Raw genomic sequence first — 12,195 nt, 5'->3', positions numbered from 1 at the left:
TAATAACTATGATGAGTGAGAAACCTATGATTTAATGGTGTAATTTAGAGGCCTAACCATGAACTGTAATTTTCAATTTTCTTATAGTACGCTAACAGTGACATTCTCCTGAGTTTCTACAAAATGTTTCACAAAAACATTTCAGCTCAATGTAGATATCTAAGCTATTGTCTTTGACTGCTTAGACAGTGGAAGCTTTCCTATTCCCATGAAGACACTGCCAGCGGATTGGATGAGCTGCCTGAAGATGAGCTGACTTAACTCGTTTTGATGTTGATATAAAACTCTTTACTATTGCTGTTTCTACAGTAGGGAGATATTCTGCATAGACCCTTTCCAGACTTCTCTACAGAGCCCTTTGCAGACACTTCTCAAATTCATTGTGAGAGACCCTTTAATTTTCCCTGACTGAATCTATGCTGCTCTGAGACTCTACTGAGTTTCTTGAACATCCTTTTATAGGAAGTTCTGCCACAATTCATTTCCGAGATTTGATGCTAAAGGCTTCATGCTTTCACCTCTCAATCTAGTGCTCTTTATGCAGTGGCGGTTTCTCTTCAAGGGCGTCGGGGCTCCGCCCCCTTTACATTCTCGGTGAAAAATAATGCATGGAAGCAAAGCTGAAACTGCTTCCTTAAAACAACTGTGTATATACATGTTGAATTATCTTTCTAAGGCTGCTCTACACTACGAACTGTACTCCTTGCAGTGATGACAGTGGAGTGACGCTTTCCTGGGCAGGCACAAAGTCTAGAGAATTTTGCTGGGCTGACAATCTCACATCCCTGAAGCCTGTGAGGTCACAACTCGGCAAAGACACTGCATCAAGGTTCAGTCTCCACCCCCTGATGACGTGGAGGTAGAGTTAGCTCTGGGCGTTTCAGATTCAAGCCCTCGAGCTCTCGGCCTCCACGTCAATCAGTGAGAGGAGACCATTGTCACCACACCCTTTTCCAACTCGTCACAGGGTGGGGTGGTACCAGACCCTGTGACGAGTGGGGTAGAGACTACAAGCAGGAAGCCACGAAATCGAGTGTGCGCAGTGTGTGAGCTGGACTTTTGAAGACACACTGCGCAGACTCGAGGTGCTGCTTCCCACGCTGCAGTTTATACTGGATGCCTTTTGAGCTCCGGTATGCCTTAGATTTACTGCCAGCAAGCAGACTCGTGGGGACAGTGAAGCAAAGAGCAAGGTGTTGCACATTGCATGTGCGTGTGTTTATTTTAATTAGTCAGTCCTGACTCGCCTGGCTTGAAGCTTCCCTCCATGTCACCAGGTGAGGCAACAAAAATGTCAGCTGGGGGTCATAAATAATGTGAAAGGGTGAATGGGTGTTTGTGTGAGTGAATGGATGGATGGCTGATGGATGGATGTGTGAGTGAAAGGGTGGGTGGATGGATGTATGAGTGAAAGGGTGGATAGATGGGTGAGTAAACAGTTGGAGGGTAAAAGTGAAAGGATGGATGTAGGATGGATGAGTAAAAGAATGGATGGATGAGTGAAAGAGAGGATGGATGGATGGGTAAAAGGGCGAATGGATGATTAAGTTCAAGAATGGATGATGGATGGATGAATGAAAGAGAGGGTGAAAGGGTAGGAGGATGGATGAGTGAAAGTGTGGATTGATGATGAGAGAAATTATGGATGCTTGAGTGAGTGAAAGTATGGATGGTTGAGTGAAAAGTCAGATGGATGGATGTGTGACAGAAAGGGAGGATGGATGGATGTATGAATGAAAGGGTGGATGGATGGATGAGTAAAAGGGTGGGTGGATATATGAGTGAAAGGATGGATGTAGGATGGGTGAGTAAAAGAATGGATTGGTGAGTAAAGAAAGGATGGATGAGTGAAAGAGAGGGTGGATGGGTGGATGGATGGATAAAATGGTGGATGGATCAATACAGGAAAAAATGGATGGATGAATGAAAGAGAGGTTGAAAGGTTAAATGTATGGATGGGTGGATGAGTGAAAGGGTGGATGGATGATGAGAGAAGGTATGGATGGTTGAGTGATGGTATTGATGGATGGAGTGAAAGTGTGGATAGATGGATGAACGAAGGAATGCACAGATGAGTGAAAGGATGGATGAGTAGAAGAAGGAATTGATGAGTGAAAGTGGGTTGATGCATAGATTAAAGGGTGGATGGGTGGATGAGTGAAAAAATGGATAGATGAGTGAAAGGGAGGGTAGATAGATGGATTAAAGAGTGAATTGTTGGGTGAGTGAAAGGTGGATGGATAGGTGGATAATGGATGGATGGATGGAAAGATGAGAGATAAAATGATGGCTGGATGAGTGAAAGGATGGCTGAGTGAAAGTATGGATGGATGAGTGAAAGGGAAGGTGGATTGATAAATGGATTAAATGGTGGATAGATGGATGAGGGAAATAACGGATGGATGAGTGACAGGTAGGGTCGATGGATTGATGAAAGGGTGGATGGATGAATGAGTGAGTGACTGAAAAGATGGATGTGTGAAAGGATGGATGAATAATAGGTGCATGGATGGATAGTTTGATGGCTACATATTGAGATGAATGGATAGACTGGAAATGTATGGGTGTTCGGACAGAATGGTGAAAGACTGAATGATGGATGAAAGAATGAATGAATGACAATGAAATGGTGGATATCAGCAGGCGAATGGAAGGAGGAAATGGGGAATGGATACAATTAAAACAGGAGCGCTCTTTTGGGAAGGGATGTGATGACTTGCTTTGTTTGCTTGGTGCCATATAGTAAGAGCTTTTGTTCGAAGTGTGTGGTGTTTCAATTTTCTGGCTTCTCCCTTGAACCAGCCACAGAGCAGATATAGTGAACGCTGGGCCAGAAGTCCCCAAAGGGCATGCAAACCTATTAAAACTCCTGCACGGCAAGGTGCCAAGTGTGCGCACAGTTGTGGCCGAAAAAACATGCCAAACATGGTATATGTTGAAACTGCCCATTAACATGTTTAGGGGGCAGTGATGGATTCATCCATTAGTGCAAACATGTTGTGTGGCCAGGGAGACAGATTCTCTCCAGACACCATCTTAGTGTTGGTGTAAAAACAGACAGTACAATTAACATGATATATGTGATTTAAAACCATGCTAACCAATGTAGTGCACATAATACGCTATAGGATAACATGTAGTGGGTGTACTAAAGTAATCACGTAATATTGCAAAGGAAAGCTGATTCTTCACTAGCCCCCATCCGCTGATCAGTGTTAAGTAGCCCACAATAATGTGCAAATAACATGGATTGTACTTAGAAAAATGGGTTTGTGCCAAATTGAAAACACTGAAATGGTGACTAGCATCCCAAAAATTGCCATGCTCCTCACCCCCCACAATGTGAACCTCTTCCTCCCCCCACCCCGGGCCAAGCCCAGCCCCACCACTCTCAAACTTCACCAACCGCCACTGTCTTTATGGGTTCTAAGTGATTCTTTTCTCTCACACTCCAACCTTAGAATTGGGGCTTTTCCTTTATGGAACACGCTTACTTGCTAACATTTTGTTATTGATTATTTCTGATTGATTAATTGCTGATTGAATTAATGAGACTTGATATTGATTCTGCGAAAACATAAGATAGTTTGAGACTTTCATAAAGCTTTGAAACTTATAACATACACCCCTGGGTCCTCTGCCCGTGGAAGGACTTGTCACCTATCTATACAATGTCAGTGATTCTTTATGTGCTTGAATATGCTTTTCACTACTGACTGTAAATGTGTGCGTACTCCATATCTCTTGCGATTATCTACATTCGCACTTCTCCTATTTTATATACATTAGAAATGCTTTTTCTGTACTGACTTTAGGCCCTGCCGCAGGGAAACCATGTAAATAATCACATTTAAAATATTATTAAAGGAACAGCATACTCCACAGTGCTGCTGCCACCCTACCGATGCTGTAGGAAGACAGCCTTCTGTTTCACCTGTGAATTACTCACTAACTATCGAGCAGGGGCGTAACTACAATTGAGGCAGCGGCTGCAGTGCACTAGAGCCCGGAGCACTAAGGGTATGTTTGAACCTGATAATGCTGATGTAAACCTAAAGCAGCCAAAGGGGCCATTTTCTCTGCCTGTGCCAGGGCCCTTGGCATCCTTGCTGCGCTACTGCTGGCGAGGAGTGTTGCTGAACCGTAGCACCCACACTTCAAACATCCAGCAGTCAGTAGGGCGCACAGACGGGGCCACCAGAGATGTATTTACACTACCATTTCTGCGTTGAGTTATGCTCAAATGGGTTAGAAACAGAGACAGAGAGTTAGGAGTAAGACAAAGCATGTTTAAGAATCTCTCATAAGGTCACTTATTCTGGCAGCCACATTTCAGCTGCGTCCATATGAAAAGGGCATCAGAGAGTGGATTTTTTCTTCTCCTTTTTAACAAGAGCTCAGAAAAACATAATAATCAAGTACACATTGTTTTATTCACACAATGTAAACCAGCAAGCCTGCTTTGTGGGTCCTGCACTCGCATCACATATATTTAATTTGGTAGTGACCATTTTAGCCTACAACTACTGAAATTGTACGTATCACTAAAAATACATGCAATAGCCTTGCTACACATCATCATATGCCAGTGCATACAACCAGGGGCATGTTCGTTGTGCTTCCTTGTTTTTTTCTGTTTTCAGATATGTTTGTGTGTCTGAATGAAGATTAGTGTGTTTATTTTAATACTTCTGCGTGCTTTATTACCCCTGTACAAATGCATGCGTTTTCAAGTGTTTGAATATTCACATTCATGCATGAGTTTGCATACAGCCAAATGAGCCTGGTGTGTGCCTGCACAATTGTGTGTGTTCTAGAATGGGTCCTGTTTCAGTATATCACGGTGCTCGAATGTGTATGTGTGTAGTTCACAGCATGTGTTTGCTTGTGAAAATAGGTATTTTTTTATGTTTGGGTGGTGTACAAAAGGCTGCTGTTTATTAGCAGTATATCACAATCCACGATGGGTCAAAACTCATCACTACAATATCGATCATTAATATTGGACCATGGTCGTGTGATTAGTGACAATCATAAATCATTAGCCCGTCATCATTGTAAATAATCTTCGACAGCACCCTCCAGTGAAGGCAACATACCTAACACGTTGAGGAGTCTAGGCTTCTCTTGCTACCGATGTGTGGCATGCGCGGCCCTTTCCAGCTGTGCAAGCGCTGCGCCCACCCTATGGCTAACCCCCTCTTTGGCTCTTCTCTCTCCTTGTGTCCCTGCCATGAGGCATCCCAAAGGCCACTATTCTGGCAACTTCTTCCTTTCTGATGGCCTACTTCTACCGTGGGTCCTATTGTGTTACTGATGGCAGTTATTGGTGCTGCCTCCGCCACACTGCCTGTGATTTCACAGCCACTGCCAGCTCCTCCTTTTCCTACCAAAGTATCTAAGCCTACAAGAAGCCATATGAGCTCGAGGGCACTCGTGATGTTCAAAAGGAACATGTTCACCTGAGGTGAACCTTGTCAATTTAGTGACCAAGGACCAGATGTAGCAAAATTTAGAATTGCGACCGGCAAATTGCAAGTCAGAGTGACTTTGCAATTTGCGAGTCGCAATTCTGATTGTTGGATGCTGTCCCTGACACCATCTGCGATTCACAAGGGGGTTGCAAAATCCCACCTCATGAATGAAACGAGGTTTGTGCATTGCGATGTGCTTTTTGCATATCGCAAACAGCGAAATTCGCTGTTTGCGACGTGCTAACTGCTTGCTACATCTGGCCCCTAGTACCCTCAGGTTGATGAGACAGTGTCTGACAAAGTCCCACCCTGTATCTTTGCAAAATTTGCTCATTGAAATATTGAGCTCCCTTCTAGACCTTCCTATTGCACTGTAATTCACCACCTTCCTCTAGTCAAAATGAGCTATAATTTTGGACGACACGATGTCTGCAAGGTTAACTAATCTAGTGAGCTTGGTTAGATATGATTTCATGACCTAAAGTAGCTTCTGCCTGTTTAGGTCATTGGTGTCATTCCCACCCAGAGGAACTACAGCAGCATTCAGTCTCCCGTGTGATTGCAGGGCCCTTTGCACCAATGGAGCAGTTGTGCCCACCACGTGCCAGATTTACCCATCCATGCCAGGTTGATGTTGTGAAGTCAAATGCCTCCGTGATCTCGTCTAATGCTGGGCCCTCAGGATGTAAGAGTGCCCCATCCACCATATTGTCTACGAGCTCCTGGAGTGCCATGCGGCAAAAAGAAAAGGTGAGTCGTAAATTGAGTCAGGTAAAATGGCCTTGAAGCCTATGACCTCCACCTGCCCAGCTCTCTGATCTCATCCTGCCCCAAGCCAAGCCAGGTGTGGCCACTGTTGTGGCTCCCCTTATAAAAATGAGTGGGTGCTGAAGCACCATGGGGGAAACCAGCCTGTTTCAGGGCTTTCCTTATTACAGATGTAAACTGGAGCCTTCTTAATAAGGTCCTGTCATGGTATAAGAACATCAGGCCTTATCCATAAATAGTCTCAAGTGAGGCAAACTGGGCAACATTCAGGTGTGGTAACGGAGTTGACAAGCGAAAGCTTGCAATTTCCTTCTTGACTGTTTTTTCGTCGCCAAAGCCTTAGCACCTATCTGGTCATCACCCATGCACACATTGCAGAGCTGTGAGCAGGAGTTGTTCTGGTCTCTCTTGGTTGGGGTCACTGCTTTACTGACCATATAAGCCCCAAGAATGCTACCAAAATGCACGGATGCATGTGCAGGTGTAAGTATGTGAACGATAGAGATGCTAAATTTAAGAAAGAAAGCCCATTTGCAAATTAGCTCATTCTTTATATTTACTTATCTGTATTGGTTTTCGAGTTTCTATTGCACTCTGTCATTGTTGGCTTGGCAAGAACAATCCAGGGAGGAGTTACTGAAGCCTGTTCACTTGCTTTCCTGTGGAAAGCACCTTAACAACAAAACGTACCTTGTATGGCCTCATTGCAAAGCCTGGGGCAACTCCACAGGTCTGGTGTTTCCACCCAGGTACAGCAATGTGTCCGGGTGAAAACGGGCAATGACTATGAGAACAGCTGTGGAATTCTGAATTCCCCGGTAATTTCCCATTTTTTAGGGGAACCTTCGGGAGCCTTCCTCGTGGTCCTGCACCTTTTTTCCCCCAGCAACTAACTCTGTCGGCGGTATCAATACTTCTGGGAGGGAAGGGGAGTGAAGAGAACAGGAACATTTTTTGAACAAGTTGTATTCAAGAGAGTTCAGATCACATGGGTACATTGGCGTTTGCCATTGCTTGTTTGGCGTGGGTAGATTCTTGATTATGTGTTCTGTTTTTTGGAGAAACATTTAGGAATTTACGTTTTTGAAGTCTTTTATGGTTGTTTTTTATTTGACATTGTTCCCTGGAGTTTCACCTAATATTTTGCCTCGTTTTAGCCAGCGATACATGTGAATGAAAAACATCAAACTGGTGTTCCCTATATTTTTTCTCACCTTTTTGCGGCTCTTAATTCCCGTTAGCAACCCATTGGGATTATCGGGGTTAGAGCTCTGCATTCATCCTGAGCTGCTGGACTGTGTACCTTGGAGTTTTTATTTAAAAAAATATGTGAATATGAAGTATTTAGTGTGTTGTTTCTGCTATCCCTGGACTCTTTCTGAAGCTGATATCACTAAACAGGGACTCTTTTTTATAACGAAGATTATGTATATTTTGCACTCTGATTAAAAGGCAATTATTCTCATATTTTATCCTAGAGTAATCTGCTGTTGTGGGTGTATTGGTTGAGGGCTGCAAGAGGAGGGCTGAGGCATGTTTAATGCATTTAAATAACGCACATTCTGTTAGTGGCCTTGCAGCGCTAATGGACGTTTGGGTGCTTTCCAAGCTCTTTTCTGAGGATTCCTTTGCAGACCAGATTGGTTTCAGCTAGTGATGAGTACGGCAGTTTTATGTAATTGTCCATGCCTTAGTAACGTCCCTGTATTATGTTCATGGACTTTCAAAATACTAGCTTAATATCTGATGTGGTGACAGAGGATTTAACACGTTATTCCTGCGTCTTCTAGGCCGGAAGTCATGCCTATTGGATGTCAGATGCATAAAGTGGTGTTATTAGTGAACATGACAGCCAGCAGTGGCTCTATCAAGGCTGTGTTGAATGCCTATTAGGAGTTCTGCTCTTGTACTGTTTTAATTTAGGGTAGTGTGATATAGTGATTTCAAAGGCCTATGTCAGGAGGAGTAGAACAGGCAAATGGTCCTAATTTTCAGCTTCAGGACATGGTCCCTGTTTGTGCCGAGGCACACCCTTTAATTTACTGGATTTGCCACGTGTAGCTCAGTACAGTGTACCTAATTACAAAAAAAATATGCTGTTTACAACGCAGATGCAAACTCGGGCCAGCTCTGTGACCTAAGTATTAAAGGAGAACCCCCTGCAGACCACTTGACCAGCCTCATTTTGTAGTGCGGCAGGGATTCCTTTCTAGGCGAATGTAGTGAGTGACTGTACTTGCTTGCAGGCAATGCCTGGGAGTGGGAGTGCTTGCACGGGCAGAATGGGAAACCAAAGCAGTCCTGGCAAATGTTGTCAGACAAACTCCCATAAAGTGCATAGAGAGCGATCCCTGTGAGCGAGCCTGACCACTACAAGGGAGGTTTCGGGGGTGGGGGGATTTGGTCAGGTTGGTTCTCCTCACTAAGAAAATGTGGGGAAAAAATGAAACAATACTGCCATCTACAACACATTTTTCATTATATATATATATTATATATTAATTTTTGAAGCACTGTAAATGATGACCTTAAAGTGGATCTATCTATCTATATATATATATATATATATATATATATATATATATATATATATATATATATATATATATATATATATATATATGCACCTATATCTCTTCAATCAACCTTCATGGTGTTTTGATCAGTTGACCTGATCCTGGAAGCTGAGAGTTGTCATATTCAAAGTTTGAGATTGTTGAAGACATTGAAGAGGTAAGAGCAGTCACTGAGTTCTCAGCTTCAGTCTTTCTTTCACCATCTCAATTTGAAGACTGATGAATCAAAGGCCTAAAGTGAGAAAAGTCTCTGGTAAAAGACTTCAGAGGTAGCTGGGCAGTCACCATGTGTCCCTTGGTAAACACCACGTCGAAAGGTTCAACATCATATGGAGCATCAGATTTTCTCCTTTGCACCTGACGGGTGATCACTAAATCTCCTTTGTAAGAACTGTGCTCTCACTTCTTTCTCTCTTGTTGGTCCATTGAGGTAACTTGGTCATCATTGCCCTCCTGAACATCAAAGTCTCAGGACTGTGGTCAAGTGAGGTGTTGAACATTAAGCTTGTAGGTTTGCATTTAATACAGTTTTCAAACTGAATTTCTCAAGAGTTGTCAGCTGTATTGCTTTCTTTAGCGTACTCAGAAAACTCTCAACGAGTCCACTGGCCTGCAGCCACAAAGGCGTACTCTTTTGATGCTTTGTATTCAGATGCTCCAGGAACTATTTAAATGTTGGACTGTTAAAATGCGGGTCATTATCAGACTTTAGAATGTCTGAAAGCCCCATGTCACAAATAGGCCATGTAGTCTCTCAATAAATTGTTGTTGAGTTGTGGATGAGAGATCTTTGACTGATGGAAACAAGAGTATTCATCCATAATCACCATCAGGTGATGTCCATTATCAAGTAGACTGAAAATGTGGTATGGATATATTCTCTCATGCATGCTGATGGGGTTTTGACATATTCAGAGTGTGTTGAGTAACATGTGTAGAAAGGCAGTTGTATAGATGACAGGCCTTGAGTTCCTTTTCAAACCTCTCATCTGAATATGGAAAACAGACTCGGTCTTGGAAAAGTCCTTTTGTGATGGTGATGATATCACAATGTTCTTTATGAGCCATTTCAATTATTTTATGTCGCAGACTCTCTGGAATCAGGATTCTCAACCCTAGCAGTATGACTCCCTCCTGAGTTATGGACAGTTCATCTTTGACATTTCTGTAACCTTGATATTCACCATAATGGTATAATTGTACTCTTGCAATCGTAGTCCCCATTGTACATTGCAAGGAGGAATCTTGGCTTTTGGAATGCCAAAGATAGCAAGCAAAGCTTCATAATCAGTTACCAGAGTAAAAGGCTTTCCATACAGGAATACATGGAAATGCTCACAAACCCATACCATGGCTAAACTTTCTTTCTCAGGTTGTGAGTAAGCACATTCTGGTTGGGACAAACTTCTACTAGCTTATGCCACAATATGGCTTCGAGCATTTGGGGGTCCACTATGCTGTTTAAGGATAGCACCTAACCCAACTGGGCTAGCAACAACAATCACTGTATGCAGCTTTGGATTGCTATGCCATTTCAGAAGCATCTTCAATGGCTTGTTTGATTCTCTTGAAACATCCCTGACATTTTTGTGACCATTGAAATGAAACATTTTTCTTCGTCAACTCTCATAATCGAGCACTTACAGTGGCAAAGTCTTTTATGTATCTTTAACAGTAACTGGCCATGCCAAGAAAAGAATGTACCATAGAAACATCTGGCGAGGATCAGCATTTGACAGTGCCTGTACCTTTGCAGGATCGGATGTCAAACACCCATCAGGAAAGAAATGGCCAAAGAATTTTAGCTTTGTCTTGTCAGACTTTGCACTCGTCTAGACTCAAAGTCAAACCTGCATCAGTAAGTAAACAGCATGCATGTGTGAGAGCTCTATCAGGCTCATTTTGTGTAGTTCCGCAAACTAATATGTCTTTGGTGTAATTGAATGCATTCACAACAGGCTGAATGATACATCAAATGATGTCTTGGGAAAGTTCTGCAGCGGATGACACACCAAAACTAATGGGCATATTTACAACAAACTGCTGCAAGGCAGCCCCACAAGTATTTTTGGTGTGCTGCCCTATGCCAATTTGAAAGGGCAGAAATGCACTGTATTTACAAGTTGCTGTGCATTTCTACCCTTCGCATTGCGCTGGAGCACAGTTTGTTGCCTAGTGCCAACGCAGGCACCCTTGTATCATGGTGCAAGGGTGCCTGCGTTACTTGCAGGCTTGTTTTTGTACACGAAGGGGCTTGAATGATTCGGCTGCAGTTCTCACCCACGCCGATCCTATCCATAAATACATCTGCTGGCACATGTATTATTACTCAATTAGCCATTAATTATGGTTTTGCTCCTACTATGCCGACTCTTCCAGAGAAAGGGGATGACTTCCTGAGCTCTCTGTAACTTCTGCAAGTCTCGGAGGCAGTGTATGGGTCCTTGGTGGCACCCTCACACCTGAAGAACTTCATAATGCCATTCAAGGAATGGCCCATAATAAGTCACCAGGTATTGATGGCCTACCTATTGAATTTTACTCTAACTTTGCCACGCGTCTGGTTCCCCACTTGGAGAAGCTCTACAAGGCTTCGCTGTAAGTGGAGACATTGCCTCCCACAACTAGCCAAGTACTGGTCACCTCCCTGCTTTAAACCTGGTCGAGATCCAGAGAACCTTTCCCTTACAGGCCTCTTTCTCTTTTGACAGCTGATTATAAGATTCTTAGCAAGGTCCTGGCCCAAAGACTCATACCTTTACTCCCAGAGTTCATCCAGGTAGACCAATGTGGCTTTGTCCCTTGTAGGAGTACCTCACTAAATATTAGAAGCCTCTACGAAGTTATAGAAACAGCACATGACCCTTTCCCTAACACTGGGTGTCTATTGCTTGACCTACAGCAACCATTTGATCTTTAGACTGGGAGTACCTTTTCTCAGTGTTTCAGGAGTTTGGCATTCCTGGCACCTTCACAGCATGGGTTAAGGTACCCTATGCTAATCCAACGGCCCTGGCTAAAACGGGCAGTCATATCTCTGAGCAATACACAGTATCCCGGGGTACGCACCAGAGATGCCCACTATTACCTTTATTATTCATGTTGGCAATAGAGCCCCTGGTGCAGAAGCTTTGTCAAGAAACAGGGACCTGGGATATTTCATATGGGCCTCAATCGCAATCGGCTTCCTTATATGCAGATGACATGCTTTTCTATATTCGTGACCTTGGGAAGGACATTGCTCCTATTTCTCACATACTCTGAGTATTTGGCAGTTTTTCTGGGCTGCGTGTGAACCACTCCAAGTTATATGCTTTTCTTTTTCAAGGAACATCACTGAGTGACCCCCCTTGGGGACCATGAGATCCCAGTGGCAC

General features: G+C 43.4%; 1 long non-coding RNA gene across 1 annotated transcript in view; it reads left to right on the top strand.

Moving 5' to 3' along the window:
* The first annotated feature begins 931 nt into the window (after positions 1-931).
* Positions 932-12,195, top strand: part of LOC138283359 (uncharacterized) — a 75,143-nt gene continuing 63,879 nt past the window's right edge. Inside the window, exon 1 of the long non-coding RNA XR_011201216.1 lies at positions 932-1,277. This is a non-coding gene — a long non-coding RNA (uncharacterized lncRNA). The remainder of the gene's footprint in view (positions 1,278-12,195) is intronic.

This window comes from Pleurodeles waltl, chromosome 3_1, assembly GCF_031143425.1.
Source record: "Pleurodeles waltl isolate 20211129_DDA chromosome 3_1, aPleWal1.hap1.20221129, whole genome shotgun sequence".
Lineage (NCBI taxonomy): Eukaryota > Metazoa > Chordata > Amphibia > Caudata > Salamandridae > Pleurodeles > Pleurodeles waltl.
The sequence above is the reverse complement of the archived record's forward strand: the minus strand, read 5'-3'. Positions and strand labels throughout refer to the sequence as shown.